General features: G+C 39.8%; 1 protein-coding gene and 1 long non-coding RNA gene across 5 annotated transcripts in view; one reads left to right on the forward strand and one right to left on the reverse strand.

Annotated features, from left to right (window-relative positions):
- Window positions 1-19,852, forward strand: part of LOC147059350 (uncharacterized) — a 106,498-nt gene that overhangs the window by 59,331 nt on the left and 27,315 nt on the right. Inside the window, exons 2-3 of one of the 2 annotated variants that reach the window (XR_015065726.1) lie at window positions 3,358-3,444; window positions 10,621-10,688. This is a non-coding gene — a long non-coding RNA (uncharacterized LOC147059350). Of the gene's footprint in view, window positions 1-3,357; window positions 3,445-10,620; window positions 10,689-19,852 lie in introns of those variants that run through there. The other variant, XR_015065727.1, reaches the window with a different exon arrangement.
- The window catches only part of mafa (MAF bZIP transcription factor a), a 47,059-nt gene continuing 34,513 nt past the window's right edge, over window positions 7,307-19,852 (reverse strand). Inside the window, exons 1-2 of one of the 3 annotated variants that reach the window (XR_015065724.1) lie at window positions 9,109-9,240; window positions 7,307-8,356 (exon numbers count right to left, since the gene is read on the reverse strand). The gene's annotated coding sequence lies outside the window, so the exon portion shown is untranslated. Of the gene's footprint in view, window positions 8,357-9,068; window positions 9,241-19,852 lie in introns of those variants that run through there. The other 2 variants (XR_015065725.1, XM_085908258.1) reach the window with 2 other exon arrangements.

The raw sequence follows: 19,852 nt of genomic DNA on the forward strand, positions 1-19,852 counted from the left end.
TCTGAGCCGTTCTTAGTCCCACAAGACAGCAGACACAGACACAGACGTGTTCTGTGTCTGCTGTCTTGTGAGACTAAGAACGGCTCAGACTACAAGATTTTTTTCCCCACCAGAAATTTAATGTAAAGGACATATCTGCAACAAAAGAAGATTGTATATGAACATGACATAATGGGCTAAATATTTTGGGGTATGAAGAGGTTGATGGATAATTATGATAAGACGTCAAAATGTACAAACAAGGTATTGTCAGAGTATACAACTGGAACATTGGATAGTTAGATTGAACAATTATGCAGGTGTTTGGATACTTATTTTGGGTGATGTTCTTCTTGTACTAATGTCTTCCCTGACGTAAGTTCAACTCCGATATTTATGTTCCTCTAAGAAGTACTTTGTAAACTCTTGCATACAAATGTAAAGTATTGTTAATAGCTTGAGCATATACAATGGGTACATATCCTGTTGTCCTCCTTGTATGCTATTTTTTATTATTTCCTGTGTCCATGATTGTTGTTAAAAGTATGCAGATATCTCATTTGGATTTATATAGATGCTCTATCTTAGCAACATGATCTCTTAATATAAATCAATAATTTGTAATTAGTGAAATGAGGCTACATTAAAATCTTGCTGGCAGTCTTAGACTCTCCCTTCAAGGAATTAATTGTGTACTCCTTATGAGTACAAATATAAGAATTAGCTTATAAAGTTCAGATTCACTCATCAATCATTCTTCCACGGTGAATATTGGACTTCTTTTGCACTCTCACTTTAATGAGAAAAAAAAAAAACGGACACCTTAAAATGATCTCCCCTACCCTCTCTCTTGCTCTGACTTGCTTTAATAAATTACTGTCTAATAAGAACTTTTATGATCCCAGCATATGTTGCCTTTTATAGGTGAAAATAATTGTGTTCTTAGATCCCCTACCTATTCTTGGCATGCCAATGAGACTAGCCGAGCTTACAAAATGGCATAGTTTCACAGTGTCTGCTCAAGTACTTCTCATTTGCTTCGTTACGCCTCCCGCACTCTTTCTCTGCTTCATGATACACCTTCATAAGCACCATCCCCCGTTCGCTACTCTCCACTCCACTCTTGCCTGGAGAGGCCTGCACTTGCATGCCAAGAAGCACCCTTAAACCGACAGCAGACCCCCCACCCCCACACACACACACACACACACACACACACACACACACACACACACACACACACACACACACACACACACACACACACACTGTCTTGTTTTGAGCTCCCATTGAACTGTGACACACACCACTTGACAGGTGACACAGTACACTTGATGCTATCGGGTCCGGCCCAGAGATTTATCTTCTTGAGTGATGAGAGACTGTCACTGCATTGTTTATCTCCGCTACCGGATGAAAGTGAGGAAAACGACATCGTGAGAGGGATGGTTCTTTTGTTTGCTTTTAGAGGCAAGATAGAGATCAAAAGCCTAAATTGAACCAAATGAACAAGGGGGATATTTGGCCACAATTTAACATCTTATCCAATGAGAAAATTATCTCCTTTTAAATATAGCACAAATAGTTTGTCCTTTGTTGTTTGTATTAGAACTCTACAAATGAAAGACAAAAAAATCAAGGAACTCAAGAGTAGTTAGAAGAAAGGGTGTTTGAATTCTAAGTACGCTTAGGAAAGGTGGCTGAACTTTAAAAAGGAAGTAAATGCAAACATTTTCTTTGCAATAATATTTTGTATGTGCCCCCAATATTCTGAACACGGTTTTCTGATTAATGTTGTGTTTGTGGAATAAGAAGAAAGAAGACTTTGAATCTCACCTCTTTCATCAGCTTCAAACAACAAGGCATATGGAGGGGTAGTAGTTCTGTTTGTATCATTGCCAATATTTGGTGTGATATTTTCAGTTAAAATGTATTGGTTTTTTTATATTTTTGAAAAAACACTTTAATTTTTTATTTTTTTTTACAGCAAAAGCTATCGTAAAAGCGCCAGATAAATAAAGATGTAATGTATTGTTATTGGTTCCTCTTAAATCCACATTTATCATAGGTTACCCGGCCAATGCTTTACGGCAGCATTATTTAAAGCCAGTCATGGCTAAAGAAAAAAGAAAACCCAAGTGACACTTGTGCAATCTGAAATGATAAAGCAGAACAACAAGGCTTATTGTTACAATTATTATTTATTAAAGTTAAAATATCTTTAGCACTGGTTAAAAATTAGACACTTCCTTCTACCATGAGCGCCTTGGGATTTAATGTTTTTACATGGTTGAAAATAAACACTCTTTGAAATCAGACATTTTCACTCAACATCCCTCATTGCAATCATAATAAAATGTCACATCCAAATTACTAGGGCGGAGGCAAATCTGACAGACAGTATAGGTTTTTGAGTCAAAGTTGAAATCATCAACTTTCATGAATTTTTGTTGAATCGCCTTTACTTGAGGCTTAATTTTTTGTAGTACTGTATTGCATTTTCCCCCCAGAATTTGCTTTTTCAAAAATAGCAGCACACTTAACAGCTGGTGATTATTTTTGCCTGACCAAAGTATTCATCTTTTTTTTTCTTCTCACAAAACTGTATTCCATGGCATTTTATCATTTGTGAGACTCTCAGCAGCCACAATTAAACATCAATTGTAAGCATTTGGAGACCAATGTGTTTACCCCCCTACACACAAATTTTCAAACAAAAAATGATGAATGGTCCTTTCTTGCCTCAGTCCTACCTTTACGAAACATACAAACATGGATTAATAATACAAGCAGAGGACTGTAAATGTCAGACCGATGCATCAGTAAGAAAACATTAACACTAAATACATATCTTCTTATTTGAATTATTTACAAACTGTATGTTTTTTTTTCCACACTTTATTCTTTTTTTCCTTCCATGCCATATGAGAATTCTGGATTACAAAAGTACCTGAACAAATTGCTTGTATATTAGCATGCATAGGTATTTGATTTTTACACCCTATTTACATATGTGAACTATGATGAGAGGTATGGAGATGGAGAACAAATGTGGGTTGTAGCGTACAGCGTACAGTACATGCACATTCATTAAAATAGAATGCTTTGATCGTTTTTTTAAATCCTCTATTGTTACAAAGGAACACCTTAATTCTGTTACAGGCAATGGATTTGACCAGTGCCACAACATTACATAACACAGACTTTTTTATTTTATTTGTCTCTATTACACGCCAGTCTCTGTGCACAGGGTAGTTGGAAAAGTTAATTTATGATGTTAACTGTGCCGTGAAGGGAAAAGCAAATAGGAAAGAGCATGCACAGCACCAGGGAAGGACATTAAGCTGAGGCCATATCTTTCTCCCTCTGTCTGTCCAGTAAAAACATCGTGTAAGAAGACACATCACCATCCATCATCGCGGACAAACTGAGAGGGTCTTTCAGCGGTGATCCGACCATTGGCAGGTACACGCCTCTGACACTGTATTTGTCTATGGGAAATGCTATATAAGAAAAAAGGCATCTTTTGGAAAGCGTTCTATACAAAAGCAATGAAGGAGAAAGGTTGGTCATTTCATCAACAAAAGGAGAAAACTATCATACAGTGTTTTATCGATATTTACATTTAAGCATAGGTTACCGTCTTGGTAAGAAAAGGAAGACATGGATATACTGTAGTGACAGTGTTTATGATTCATGGCTAGGTGACCTCCTCATGGGTTATTGCAGTCACAAAAGATATTGCTCATTAAGTAAAAAAAACACATCCGCATTATTTTCTCAGGTCTCCCCACAAGTCCATTGTCTGCACTCAGCCTCTCGTATTGGCAGTACCGCGTCCTCACCGGGGGTCCATAAACACTCGATTTCACATAACCGCCTTTGATAAAGGAGTCAAGTGACTCCAGGAGCATGTTAATGTGCTTTCCCATGAAGCTTATCTCAGACTGGGGTCACGGAGGCCAAGTGGCAAGGGGCTGATCGCCATTGCAATAAGACCCTGGAAGCTGTTAGTGCAGCTTACGACTCCTCCGACGATAACGGAGCCAGCCCAGGGTCTACTTTTTTGAATAATCAAAGTCTTCATTCAAGCCCGTGTGGGAAATAATATCCACCTTTACAACAGTATAGGGCGTACTCAAATTAACCTCTGCTAACCGAGACGGGGGCCCATTGCGATGCGATATGAGAAGACGTAATTGTCGACCAGCAGCAGTTTTTACACGAAATACAGTTTGCAATCTCAGTGACCCTCTTTGTGTTTTAATCAAATTTAAACTAAAACGGAATGCAAGAGAATGTTAAAAAATAGTCCTTAATCTACGATGAAACGTAATACGTACAGCCCCACCCATCCACATTTATGCAAATAGTCATTTTTGCATAATTTTGCTTGCCAACTGTCAATAACTGTGATGTTGCAACAAACTCTCTGGTTGTGAGAATGTACTGTCTATTTCTTTATGCACTCCAAATTTTTTTTTTGTCAGATTCATTGCTTTGTTCGCATACGTTTTTCGCCTGGTGACCTATACCGCTACACTTTTCTGATGTATCGCCGAGGATGAAAGGGATGCGTAACTGTCTCGAATGCTCCAAACATTTCACTACTCTTAAACTGAAGGATTACGCTTTGTTCACAGCAGGGAGAATAGCATGCATCCTACGCTATCCTCTTAAGCCACTTGACTCTACATTGTGAACCCTGATGTCCAGCCAGCAGTTCAAACGGCCTCAGTCTGAATAGCAGCAAAGCATCTTTGCATGGCCTTAAATAATCCTATCTCAGCTACCAGGAAGTCCATTTGATGTTTTTTAAATACATTAGCTTCATCAATTGTGCTTTAAAGCATGCAAATAGCATAGTAAATCAAACCTGTCAGAAGGCAGACTGTATGGCTAAACATTGCAGGGTGGAACGCCACCTGTCTACACCTTCTGGCCATTTATTTATTTCAACAGCAGGATTGTACATATTCATAAATCCCTCTCATTCCTGCTTTGAACATATTCAGTATCTTTTTGCCTTGATCGTATACGATTCCTTGAGAGGGGTTCACAAACAAATAAGTTTAAAGCATCTGTTTTCCCCCATTACCTAATCAGACGCTAAAGATTTGGTTTAAAGCATTTATCAATGGCAGGTCCGCCCAGAGCTTCTTTTTTTCGGTTAATCCGATTCTCTCTATTCCTCTGTAAATCTTCTTGGGTGATCACATCATAGAGAATGGCTTCATGGCTAACTGTTCATATGTGCTGGCCAGAATGAGGAGGGAGGATGGGCTTTAAAGACTCATTTTTATCCCCGTCATTACATTTTGACACAAGGAGGGCTGCTCAGTCTCGGCTACTTCCTGGCTGCAGCAATACCCCTCATCTACTGCCTCTGTCTGTTTATATCATGACATCATGACAAAGTGAATATTTCTATAAGCAATGCAACAGACAGTGAATTGTATTTCAACATCTTTATACCCTCTGAAGAGTACAGTTTTTATGCCCAAAGGTGGGGATTAAGAGCAGAGCAATTGCCGTCACTATAATCCTTTCACCTTTGACCCTGCTACAACAAGCATGTCTGGCTTGAGGTCACTGTTAATCGTGACGCCCCAGCAAACCATCTGATGTGAAGTTGTTTTTACAATTATTCTCAATTGTTACTCAAATGATTTCTTGCGGTTTTTGATTTTCACACTGAATAAATAACAGGTATTCTTTTACTTATCCTTTACCTTAAAACTGTTTTGAATGATTGTCCTCCCATGAATCAGCTTCAGTGGTCCACGGAGGCAGAGATTACATTGATGGGGTGTTTAGTCAGATAGACACAGACTTTTCAACTAGTTGAAAGAATGGCTAAGGTGGTAATCAATCCAATGAAGGCCACGTAAGTTAATTAGCTGAAAGTGCACTGTTGTACACAATATCCTACATCCTGACTGACAGTTATTTACTCCAAGCACGGAAAAGTGCAGATACAACATTTATGAGTAGGCTAAACTCATCTCCAGTAAATATGATTACACTCGGGTTGGACTGATGGAAGGATAAATCGATAAGTTGATTTTCTGATAGTTGAGGCTTATGTAAATTGTGTCGAAAATTAGAGAGTTGGAATTGTAAACAATGGGTGAAATGTCTTATGAAGAGATAGATGAAGAAGCTGAGAGGAGAAACATTGCCTTGTGTGGGACTCTACAATACATCCATAGACTTTGCTATCATTTACATTGCAACGGCCGGGCCTCCCACCCACATATCCATCATGTTAATATACCTACAACATGGCCAACTGGGTAATATATCTTTGACCTGTGATTACGCTAACAGCTTATTGTTTGCACACTGAACAATCCCATTATGTTGACGATCTGTTTACATATTGTCTTGCTCTTGAGATTAGTCTGTGTGGGAGCATGTGTATGACAGCAAAAATTACAGATTTTGCTTTATTTGTGTGCGTGTTCCAATTCTATATATTGCCTGCTCTCCTCCTTTGCCTTACCTTGATCCTACCTGGGCAGGGTCAAGGTAAGGAAACTCTTCCCAACGGTCATGTCAGGGACCCTCCGCTGTATTGCTTTAAAGAGTGAACGAACCAAAATTGTAACTGAGCCGAAAGTTGGATGCCGTTAACTTTCAGAACTTTACATTGGTTTTGGACTTCTCTGGCAGCTTGTCGACTCGCTGAGATGTACAAATCCCTTTGACGTTGGATGAATGGACAGCTGCTGGCAGGATGCCCTGTACCACTTTGTACGCTGCCATTTAATTGGCGCGCCCCACTTTGCCTGCCTTCTTCTCTTCCCCCACCTACGCTCACTGTGGCCAGGTTCTGTGGGACATCAAATGTGAGGTTACACGTCCCTTAAAAAAGTCCAAGACCTAGCGACTCTGCTGCTTCGCATTTGGCCGAGTTGCAACCTTTACTATTGGAATAGGTAAGCTAAAACTACATGAGTCGTGTTACTTGTGAGGAGAAGTGATGAGGCTTATGTAGTGATCGAGTTCCAACTGAACATGCAGCTTCTCTGGCTATACATTGTGGGAATACTGTACATATATACAGCGGTATATTTGAGCAGTACTGCTGTGATTTGGTTGTGAACCTCTTAACATGTGCTAGCTTATTTCACTGAGCGTCAGAATTATTTTATTTACCCAAACAAAGTGTCCGCCTGTAGCATCCAACAATGACATGTGTCATGCAGCAGAACAGCAGATTGATGTCGGATATAAGTGACAGAAGCCTCTGTGCAGATCACTCACTGAGAGGTAGGGGGTGTTAAACGGTGGACGTGCGATGTTCAGTTCCCTGTAGTCCATGTAAAGGTTGTCTTTCGTTTCCACTGCGTTTGTCTGTCCACCGGTTTGGCATCTTATCTGTCAGTCCATTTGGTTATCACAACGGTCCACTGAAGACAGTGGTGTCCTCGTTTACATTGCAATCAGTGAGGTGTTCTTTGCCCCGTTTATTAGGTCAGGATGAGAGTACCCACCACCGTGCAAAGAAAGAAGTTGCCACTCAATGAGGAGGTGGGCAGAACATACACAACAAACAATTGAATTACATAGATCATGAAGGAGGGAGACATCTGAATAATACCAGTATGAAGACTATATCTACGATCTTAATGCAGCCTAGCAAAACACATCGTTGTGTTTTAGAGTGTTCATATTAGAAAAAAGGTTTTGTCGGAAACCGTTGCTAAAATATCCACGTGGATGTTGAGATCTACAATATAGTACTGAACAGCTGCAGGGATACACACTCTGTTGTGTATATTGTTCCATGCTTTTATCTCCGTCCACATTTATTTACATGTATTCAAGCGAATACTGGAGGGGGAAAGACGAAGTCAGTGATAATCGTAAGCATTTTTTGCTTTTTTTACACTCCCAATAAGCTGATGAGAATATGATACTGGAAACGATAATTACATGGTGTCTGGAACAAGGATAGTGGCTTCATGTGGAAAATGGTGAGCCATGAGGTCTATACACAGTCGTGAAGGTTTATGGCATGGTGAAAACGACTTGGTATGTGGCCCGCATTAGGAGTGTGGGGACGGTTTTATTATGATCTATTTACAGAAGCATGCATTAGTGAAGTTCCTGCTGAAGGGAAAGTAGTCCTCCGGTCCCGGTGTCACTGTCTCTTGAGTTTAGTCTTTTTCTTTTTTTTTTTTTTCCCTTTTTGTGTTATGTAGAAAAAAAACTGGAGATAAAATATCAGGGAAGAGTCACAAGTAGCAATTTTGAGGGAGATCTGTTTTCCGTCACTTTGGTGAAGACCTTTTTGAATGTTGTGCTTTGTTGGTGTCTTCGTGCAACCAGCCATCCGCTCTGATGTCTAACTGCTCAGTTGTGAAGTTGTCTGCAAAAATAAAGAGGGGAGGGATCGAACACAGGAAAAAAAGTAGTTATTCAAGAGTGATTCAGACAACCACATTCTCACACATGCGTGTAGTGCTTCCATACAACGGCTATAATGTCGAGCATGAGAAACTGTGGAGCACATTACGAGCTGTATGGTACTTTTGTCTCAGCGTCCAGAGTTTATGGTGACACGCAGTGAGTCACGGTCACATTATATAAGGGGTGGGAGGGCTCTGCTGTCACTGATGCCAGTGTAAAAACAAAGGCAGAGTGACCACCCTGTGAGTGTGCACGGTGAGCCCACTTGGCAGAGATTCAGAGTGACACTGTCGTCTGCATGGCGGCTGACTCTTCAATCAGCTTCAATTAAGGCCAAAGGTAGACAAGCGACTTTAATGTTGGTGCTACTCCAATGTTTCCGTGTATCACGGTATATTTTTGGAACTTGGTTATAAGCCATATTTACATGTTTAGGTAATATTCATTGTTTAGTTGCAACACACCAGTTATCTTGTAACATTTAGCTTGATATGAATCATTGGTGTTGATATTCAGATGATTTTTCCATCTTGATGGGGATTTACACTGTGTTAAGGGACATTCTAGTTGCTGCTGTGTCATAGAAGCAATCATATCAATTGCCTCTCTGCATGTGATAACACCACTTAAAACACAAATTGCTACAAGCACTACATCACTGCATTGTCCACCTTATGCACAGCGGAGAGCCAAGCGAGCCAATAACCTCACCGCAGAGATCACAGCCATTGCCCCGGGCATGCTACATCCACTCTGAGAGAAACAGCAGCAGTCAGGACTCGGCAGCTCTTCAAGAGTCAATGCGGTCCCAGGGTGTGTGATAACAGAGTATGTGATGGGAATGCAGGGCCATTTGGACCTGCAAAGCCAGGTGTTAGCACTTCAGCTCACCGCCTCATCAATAATTGACAGAGGCAAACCAATCAGGACAATTTGCTCCCCACAGCGAAGTGCTAGAGCAGCCTAACACTGGTGAATCATTAATGAGGCAATTAGCAGAAATGGTTAGACAGTTCACCCTCACCGGCAACGTTCTTGTGACGCAACTGCGACAAGTCTCCTCGTATTGGCGCTGCAGTTGATGGAGTCATGCGCGGGCCAACGCAAGCTAAAGCAAAGCACGAGACACAAGATTGCTTCAAGACTGAACCAAGCCAGCTCAGAGTGCAGCCTAACTTGCGGTGGTGCCAGTTCTCCATCTGTTGACCACAGCTCAGAGCGCCAATAATGGGAACAAACCCAATTGGCTATTACCATGGGAGATTGACCTTTATTGGCGATTGTTACCATTGCACAGACCAACAGATGCCGTCTCCTGGGTGATTCAAGTGTGGGAGAGCCTTTATGGACATGGATAAAATCGACCTCAGTGACATCACTCAAATATGGCGGGTGTGGGCGGGGCAACGACTACAATAACAGCTGAGATCCCGGATTGTTGTATGAGAGGAAAATCAAAGCCCCACGAGAACTTCTCACAATCATCGATCGGCCGTATTGGAACCATTTTATAGTTTATCAATGCTTCTCTGCCTGCTTTCTCAGCCATGGGTCTGGTACAGGCTCAATAAAACCAGCAACCTTGATCTCAGGAACAAATCTTAAAAGTGTAAATTGCTGCAAAGATATTAACAAAATCACAGGCTCTTGCTTGGTTTTAAAGTCCCTATAAAGAAACAAAAAATACTTCTAAATTGAACACACCACATAGAAGACTGTTGAGCCCGGTGATTGGTGGGCGATCAGTCCCGGTTATAATGTATATTATATTATATTATATTATATTATATTATATTATATTATATTATATATATATATATATATATATATATATATATATATATATATATAATTTTAATAGTTAGGTGAAGTTGGTTGTTGAATCATGCCTTCCCACAATATGACGAGACAACTTGCCTGCAACAGTAGTGGAAATGTTGAGTCACTCTTGATAAGTGTGGTGTCCAAAGAAGACTAACATTAAATAAGATCTGATTCTACCAAGACCTCCAATGGGTCACAGCCACAAAGTGTATCTGCTTAATGCAAGAGTTCAGAAAGAGATTATCCTCAGTTAATGAATAAAAACTGCACTTTTCTGTTGTCTTTGCATTTCACAAATGACTTTGAAAACCTGCTGCACATCATTGATAAGAAGTTAGGTCAGGCTGTATTGCTGATATTGACACTTGTCTTTTTAATGGTTGCTCTCCACTTTTATAGCCCTCGCCGGATGCCGTTGGGGAAAACAGGAAATTTGGAGGATGGCTTGAGAGAGTCATAACCCTGGCACCTTTGTGTTTTGAGATTAACATGTAATTAAGATAGTAAATCCATATTTATTAAACAGTTTTATAAAACAAATTACACCCAAAGTCTGTCATAATGCGTTGCGGTAACCACCCACTGAAGTATTCAGCTCCACAAGCTTCCTTTTATTTTTTTAGCAATATCTACTTTTTTTTTTAACACCATCTGTCTACCACACACCCCAACTTTAATCAAAAAAATCTCTTCCTTGTTCAAAATGGTAAAAGGTCACTGACATCGAAATCATCAGCATTAAAATATTCCACGATGCCTGATAGTTTATATGTAATGTCTGATTAGCCCACATAATGTACATACTGTTTTATTCTTGAGAGATTGCAATCATTACGTCACATAAATTCCGTTTTACAGGCCACTGGGTCAAGCGGATTGTGACTCAGTGCAGCGCTGCGAAAAGTAGTCATCATTTCACACTCGTCTTTCATCTAAGAGTAAAAAGCACGGTGGTGGAAACTCTAATCAGATAGACTGCACACACATCGTGAAATATATCACTTGTAGATCATAAAGAGTGTACATTATGATGGACTGCTGAGGAAATTCCCGATCAAGTTAAGGGGTTTTACTAGTTACAGTATATGCTAGAGAGGGAGACTGTGGAGAGACGCAGTATGGAGGCGCCATGCACATTGTATGTTACCAGATTATCTCTCAAAGCAAGCAGCATTTTTCTCATTCACTGTCTCACAACTCTGACCTTGAGTATGTTCGAATAGGAACAGCAAAGTATAAAAAATAAAAAAAAGTAGGATGGATTGCAAATGATGACTCAGCTGTCTATTTATTTTCCAAATTATTGTACATTGTTAAGATATATTTCATCGTGGTAATACCGCTTAAACACCTCTAGATTTTTAAAGCATACACGTTAAGAGTAGTGTAGTAGACATTATTTAAAACATTGTGTCTGTCAGGGAGAAAAGTGACAAACGTGACTGAAAGTGGAGAGGTGACATTTTAAGCAGGCATTAAAGAAGGATCATCTGTCAGGTTTAAACTAGAACAGGTTGAGCGAGACGGAGAGAGACGAGGTGTTCAAAGGCAAACTGAAAAGATGAAACTTGGGCTGAAACGAGCGTGTCTGTGATATACTGCATCCCGTGAAGCATTGTGACTGCTCTGAGCCTGCGGCCGGACACAATCAAGTATTGAGAAAATCTCCTTATGTGATGCACTGAACAGTACACGCGATTGTTCCACAGCAGCAATTCAAGCAGAAACAAGATGGAATTTGTGCTAAATTTTACACTCAAATAAGCACATTTCATTTAGTTCATTCATTCACTGATTGGCATGTTCCATCCATCTTCGGAGGTTGTGTCACTTTTCCACCCGTTATAAACAAGTGGTGGTCACAGGCCACTGCTAACCTCTAAGGCGAGTGTTGTGACGTGCGGGGGTATATGCTGCTGCATGTCCTCTCGTCTTCCAGGGTCCCCTAATGTTCCCCTCTGCAGATCAATACCCATCAGCCTGCTAAAACAAATACATTTATCAAGCCTGATAGGTGTGCGCTACACCTCGTTGCTACAGCGTGTTACATCTGATTGCAGGCGCAGATACTGAAGAGCATCCAGCAGCTGGAGACGCTCCTGCCAGACTGTGCTCGAGCGTTTCTGTTAAACTGGTCACATAACACGCCGCTTTGTTTTTGAGCAAGATGATGACAGGCATTATAGCTCCGGCTGGCAAAAAAAAAGTATTTTTTTCAATCAAGTAAGCTCTGTGGCATTTAAAATTTCATCAGAGGGAAATGTTCCTTATGTCCACCCTCTGCTGCAGATAAAGAACAGGCGTTTGAGTAATTATGGTGCATTATCGCCAAGGAACATTTCATTGCCGCGTTTTAAACTGTGTAGTGAGCGGTGACAAACGAACGACCATTTTAATTCCTATCAGGAGGGAAAACACATTGCTGGAGCCAATGAAGTCAACGCTCACATTCTGCCTCTGACTGAGACCATCTGGACCAAATAAAGTTTTTCCCCTTTGAATCAACATCTGTTGGAAATTACACAGCAACACTTAATCTCTATATAGTCCTTTTATTTTTGCACTTGCTCTAAAATCAACTGTGTTTGTCGTGCAGTTTAATTATTCTGCAAGAAAATAGCGGTATTCAGTAGTGCGTAGCCCTCTCCCATGCAAAGAGAAAATTAACATCAAATTGTGCACTTTAATTGATCGTATAAATCCAGCTCTCAACACCTTGAATTTTGAATAATTTCAAAACCTTTTTCATCATTGTCACACTAAAACCTGTACAATTCAAATGGGGAAAAAATCTGTCACATCAATGGTGGAAAATGTTTTTAAATATCTTATCTTGGTCTATTTTCTAATATTGCAAAAACCCTACCATTTCAACAGGGGTGTGCAGACTATTTATATCTTCTGTACTGAAATGTTCTTGGTTAAAAAAAGTAAATCTGAAATCAGTCTGCTCATACATGCCATTTATTTCAATAATTAAATCATTGCATGGACAACTAATTGATTTTTGTTGGTGACAATTTGGACTCTAACAAATCATTCAAAATATAATAATGACTTTCAATGGCAAATTTTATTTGGAAAGTAGATCTGGCTCAATGTCGACTGGATAATGTTCCACTTTGGAGGTTCTACTGTTAACTTTGATCAATATTTAGGTAAATTCAATCTTAACACAAAGATATGACAGATTTTCCTTGTCCCTTAAAAAAACTCTCTTCTGAAGCACCATTGGGCATCTTTTATCTAGTTGTGCTATTAAACAAATTATGCTAAAACTTTTCTGGTAGTGAGAGCAATTCCAACACGAGTATTGTGTAATTCCCTCCTCCTTCTCGTCCTCTCTCTCTTTTTCTGCCTCTCTCGCTGGCGTGATCGACGGCTTGACCGTGTCTGTCAATCTGTCAGCAGCTGACAGTTTTACAACATATGCACTATACTGATGGTACCATCACTCAGTAACGATTGAGCTCTGCACTGAGATCTAAATACGACAGAGTGAAAGAGATGTAAAGGACCGAATAAACGAGAAAGAAAAATACAGTTTGTGTCAACAAAAACGCAGATAGGCAGAACTGAAAAGGTCATGAAGTGCATCTCAGTTTCACGTGTGAATGTATCACGTCAGTTTTTGAACATTGCTAACATTTCCACGTGTGGAGGTGGAATCATTGGTCTTGTGTCTTTCCACTGGCCAATGAATAATTTGTTCCATTGCTGTTGGGACACTTCATATAATCGCGGACTGCAATTACAGGAGGAACAGAAATATTAGACTAGATCCAACCAAATGGAGCAAAAGATCTTGTCATAGCTTGCTAATTTATTGTGCTGTTTTCTGCAGTTTTGCTCTTATTTATTACAAGGGGAAAAATACAGTGGAAGGAATATTTAATTATTGACTGGACACTTTTTTTTCCCCACCTGCAAGTTTGGGCATGCACCAATTCTGATGTCACAGGGTTCATGTGTACTTTTTGGAATAACAGTTAAGTGATGTAAGAATCACAATTTTTTCCCACCCTTTAATTTACATTTACAATTAACATGACCTGAATGTTTTCAAGGCAATTTTCACCCAGGTTAGTGACTGCTTAAATAAAACACTTTTTAATTTAAAGTTACAATAGGTTAATAAATAAATAAATAAATAAATAAATAAATAAATAAATAAATAAATAGATAAATAAATAAAGTTTCCCAGCGCCCTTGAAAGCAGGAGGCAAAAGCTGTTCCCAGGAGAGCGCAAAAGAAGCCAATGTGCTACTCTGTTTGCCATGAACAGAAACAGAAGCATCCTGCTACCCCGCGCTGTCATATGGAAGGCAGGCTCCCGCAAACACATGCTTAATGACTCGATTTATTCACTCTGTCACCGTCGCTTCATTTTTTTCTGCTCTCCTTTCGCCAACTGATTAACCCGGACACCCTTTCAAGCTCTTGCTTTCTCTTCTCAATAACTCTTTTTGTGGGTCTGGAAAAGTTTCCCTAATTGCAAATGATGGTCTTTATGATAAGGACATCATTTTATTTTGTTTTCCCATGCTATTCACGACACACTGTTGAATGCATCGATCATACGGTTGCACATGAAGGTTTCTCAACGCTATATTCTTAAGTCTATGCTGACAGGTGATGACATGATGGAGACAGGTCTGTGCAATTGATCGTGCCGACTCGCTTTTACTTCCCTGTCTCTTCTTCAGCTCTTTGTCCAATCACTCTGCCTTATACATTTTGCTCCCCCATCTCTTTCTCCACCCGTCGCTGCAATGTGTTGAGCACAAGATGTCAGATTATTTCCCAGCAGACACTGCACAGTGTGACAGAAGACTGGAGCATTATATCACTAGATGACACCTCGTCTGCCTCTAAAACCCCCTGCCTCGCCCCACCACCGCTACCATCGCCCCGCAGACAACATCAAATATTGCTGGGCTTTTTTGATCACTTAAAAGGCTCGTATTAGGAGAAGAGCCGCGCTTAAACAAAAGCAAACAGAGTGTTTCATCTGTCACGTTTGTCAGTGCGCCATATGTGCCGTATGAGTTTTCTGTCAGAAAGGGCCTAAACTTTCCTGAACCACATGATGTCACGTGTGCGACTCCAAATGCTCTTGATCAGAACTGGCAGTTAGTGATGTATTAGCATTTCCAGCCTAACAAATAAAAGTTTTTTTTTTTTAATTATTATTATTTTTTTAATGATTTTACGTTCGCCAGTTCCTCAGTCCAATCCAGTATAGAGTTCAACGGCTCATTTTATTGCGTCGACGTGCAGCGTCCCCCCAGACCAATGTCTCCGCTTTCTAAGTGTACATGTCTCACATACCACAAAATACAATATTGAGTCTGCACCGGGGATTTATACTGCAGCCTCCCGCAGGATTTATGGCATATTAAGAAAGAAAGAAAAGGCGGAGAGTGAGAGTAAGACAAACAAATAATGCTTGGCAAAGTGATTAGCTCAATAAAAGGAAATTATGCATTAGCAGCCCGGCAATTATTATTGTGTTCCTCATCACATAATGACTTGGAACAATGCTGTTAATGGTATTATTGGCTCACCCCCAGAAGAGGGTGTTTATAAGCTTGATGACGCTTTTTTTTTTTTTTTAATTCATAAATCATTTCAATGCATAGTTATTTTGATCTATGTGTTGTAACAACACAATAAGTTTTTTGTTGTTTTTATTTTCTGATTGATTGCTGTCATCACAAACATATTTGATGAATATGAAGGAGAGCGGGTGGTTGGATTTAATACTTTATGATTGTCCTTGCTTGGCCAACCTTGATATTTTTTTCCTTCCAAATATATTCTTCCTTCAGATATTAAATTCGTAATTTATGACTTAATCCTGTATTTTAAATCAATTGATCAGAGTATGATCCACTTTTATTTGTGAACTGCTTTACTATCACTTCAAAACAATAATGAATACATACAAACGTATGTCAAAAGAAAAAAAACCTTTACGTCAGTTAAAAACGGTAGAGTGGAATCAGAACAGTAGCTAAACAAATAAACATATTTTTGCTCAGCTATTTGTGAATAAATAATACAACTTAGTCCCTGTGGTGTATCTTAAGTGACCACAGTTTAGGCACATGTATGGTCATGTTTTAAAAGTAGCCTGTGGTGAATACAATTATAATCAGGTGCTTTATTCACATGCTGAATGAATGCTCACATTGCGGAACATCACAGGACTGATCACTCTTGACATGTCGAGTTTATACTTTCTAGAAAGCCGTAGAATTAAAAAGTTAGTTCAACTTTGTTTTGGACGTCCCCACCGACCTCCCGTAATGTTTCTTCCTCCTCCTCCAATGCCTCTTTCTCCTCCTCCTCTTTCTGACGGCTCAATAACAGGTGCCATGCTAAGAGAGCTGTTACAGCCGTCCCTGAGTGGTTGTGTCAGCACCAATGTTGGACTTGAGCTTTCCAACCTGCTAACCATGCAGGAAAAAGGAAAGGGAGAAGGAGGGGAAAAAAGTCTCCCCGGTCCCCAAATGATGCCCGCTGGGAGCCATCGTGTGCTAAATTTCGCCGGGTGGTTCTCCGCTGTTTTCTATCTTTTGGCTTCCGGACTCTGATTAACAGACAGAGCCATATTGGGCCTTTCTGCATGGCAGAACCCCAGCAGCTGCGTTCAGCAGAAAAAAAAATGGCAGCACATAATAAAGAAACCTAAACATCCCAACACAAAGCTTAGAGAGTTTTCCCTGCAGCCAAACTACACAAACTTGTGTTTCAACACCATTATTTCCAAAATTGTTCGAGATGATTGATCGCTTCAAAAGCAACTTAACTTGAAGAGCTGATCTAGCACAAGCTGATAGGCATATCGTCGACCTTTAACGCAAACAAAAAGATCCGTCGACGTGATTGCTTTTTTAACTCTCCTTCAAGCACACTCTGAGATTTGAGAGGTACGTCGCCAAATCTATGCAAATGAAGCTGCTTTGTGAAAAGACACATCAATCCGCACGAAGCCAGAAGCGGGAAATAATCACTGACGGATTGTGTGAAAACAAGAGCTACTAAGCACCTCTGAAACCAACAAAAAGCCTCTGCAGCTGCATGGAAAATAACTCATGCAGGTGAATTTAGATTTTTTTTTGCTGATCAGATTTGAAATACTTTGTCTCATCACAACTCCTTAAAATTTTAGCATTATGTTTGTGCATTACTCTTACAGTATGGAGAAGTCTTGAGCCACTATCTTTGTTTTAACTTTATATATAACCTATCCAGCATCTCATATGCATAGTGAATTTACTATCAAAAATATCAAAAATATGAACACCGAAACACAAGTATGATTTGAACCACTTTGGGATCATTATGGATTTGCAATGAATGAATGAATAATGAATTAATAAATTAAAATAAATAAATAAATCTATAAGACATAAACCTGCATTACTGTACATGTCTTTTGTGCGTCTCTGTGTCTCAGCACCTTTTAGGAACCTTGTTTTTTTCAGAAGGCAGGAAGGGGAGAGGATGTTGGCATATACGTTATCTAAATTTAGCGGCCATACCATCACGGGGGCGTTTCATTTTACAAGTACACAAAAAATGATAAATTTCAAAGGTGACCTGATGGCTACACTTACAGTTGATTGATCGGCTTATGTTGGTGAGGGTGGCACAAAATGGACAGGGTGGACACAAAACACCTTTGAGATCTTTGGAAGGACGTATAGGCCGTCTGACCACACCATCTGGGATTTATGGTATCTTGGACTGCCATGCCTGTACCTCCTTTATTTTGTTTTATATTTTTGAGAGAGAATGGATGTAAAATAATAATAAAACAAGTGCTTAGAGTTGATTTGGAATTAACAGAATCTGGAATACACACAAATAATCTTTTCCATGCAACTAAATCATTCAACACAGTGGTTATTTTTATGGCTGTTGTGTATTATATCTGAGTGTTTGGGAACAAAGTAGGGATACATGAATCTCTCCTGAAAATGTAAATAACGCAGGCAATTCATCTTAAGAACGCAAAGAAAATGTCAAGGGCACAAGAGTTCCCCCCCTCATGTCGAGGTCACACACAAAACATAAACAGCGACACAAACATACACATTTGCATGATGCAATATGTCCTGCCGTGCTACAAATAAGTTAAGGCATTGACAAATCACTGAGACCTGGAAGTGGGGCCGAGGTGGGACTAATTGAAATGAACTTTAGTGAAGGCTGTGTGTGTCTGTGTGTTCGGTGGGGGGGGGACAGGGGTTTGGAATGGGGGGAGGGGGTACCTAATTAAACATGAAATTTCTATGTTGTGTTTGTGTTGACACCCCACAGCCTAAATTTAAGCTCATCTTGTTTAGCCAAATGTGGTGATGTAGGCAAAATGCTGATTTGCATGAACATGAAGATGGAATAAGGTCACCGCGTCTCCTAAGTGGAAATTATTTTTTGCCTCTTCTCAAGTCACTTGCAAAACTTTTGGGGAAAACGAGCACAACGTTTGTTGTATACTATAGCTGCTTGATTACAGAAACAATTACTGTATGGCAATAGTTTATGTTTACATGGGAGAGATATGATATAGCTTGCTGGCATACAAACAGCAAGACATGCGTGTATACACACAAGTGAGGGATCTATGGATGTCTAGTTTGGAAGAGAGGAAGTTTCCCAGTAAGAGCCCAATTCCTCAGTGGCTGTTTAGAGTGTCTCTAGTAGTGCTAAGTGTTCTCCCTGCGCCCGATCGGTTTGTTTAAGGTCCCCTGAGAAGACTCTCACATCCACTCGCTCTTTTGTTTTCCTCATGCTCACTCTGCCACGTGCAACTCTGTGGACATTTCAAATGCAGTACTTAATGAAGAAATCACTCAAAATTCCAAAACGTGAACTTTCTATCATTGTTTTGCCTCAAACTAAGTAATATGTGCTGTATTTGTATTCATTAAGAACATTTTCTATCATCGCCGTCATTATATTGCACTTTCCGACCCTGTTTTTTTGGTGCTGAGCCAAACAATAAGTCAATTTGTCCATCTTTAGCTTTCAAAGAGACTGTTGTTGTAATGTGGGGCTGAGAGTAATTGTGTTTGTGGCATTCTGTCCATATTGAATATATATTACCTCGTAAAACAATACATAATCAATCTTTTACCAAGTAAATTATGTTCTGTCTGTTTCTGAGTTATTAACTATCTGAAGGTGCTGCATTTTGTTTGCAGTATGTCATATGGAAACTTCATACAGTTATGGTCCTTGTCTGACAGCTTCCTTGGTGATAACTGGTGGGCGGAGCTGTATAAATTTGATAATTGTCAGAAAATAATGGTGACATATACCTTCTCTACATGTGTGAAAAGGCTCGTGCTTGAAGTATATTGTTTATAAGCAAGGTGTACCCCAAATAAGTTGCTCCTTGAATATTAGAACAAAACTAGTCTGTTTTCCGTCTTCCTCCCAGGATGCAGGAATTGCGCGAAGGTTATCCAGCTGACTATGTGGCTAAAGAAACTAAGATGTTGTGCGATCATAGTCTTTGTCTTTGAAGGCTGCACGCTGTGTCCGTATCGCTGTTGCAGCGTAATTGATACAGTCTCATGCTGTTGAGCTTAACGGAGCCTCGCTGCGGCCTAACGCT

Source organism: Syngnathus leptorhynchus, chromosome 3, assembly GCF_054491065.1.
Source record: "Syngnathus leptorhynchus isolate UIUO chromosome 3, UIUO_Slep, whole genome shotgun sequence".
NCBI classification, from domain to species: domain Eukaryota; kingdom Metazoa; phylum Chordata; class Actinopteri; order Syngnathiformes; family Syngnathidae; genus Syngnathus; species Syngnathus leptorhynchus.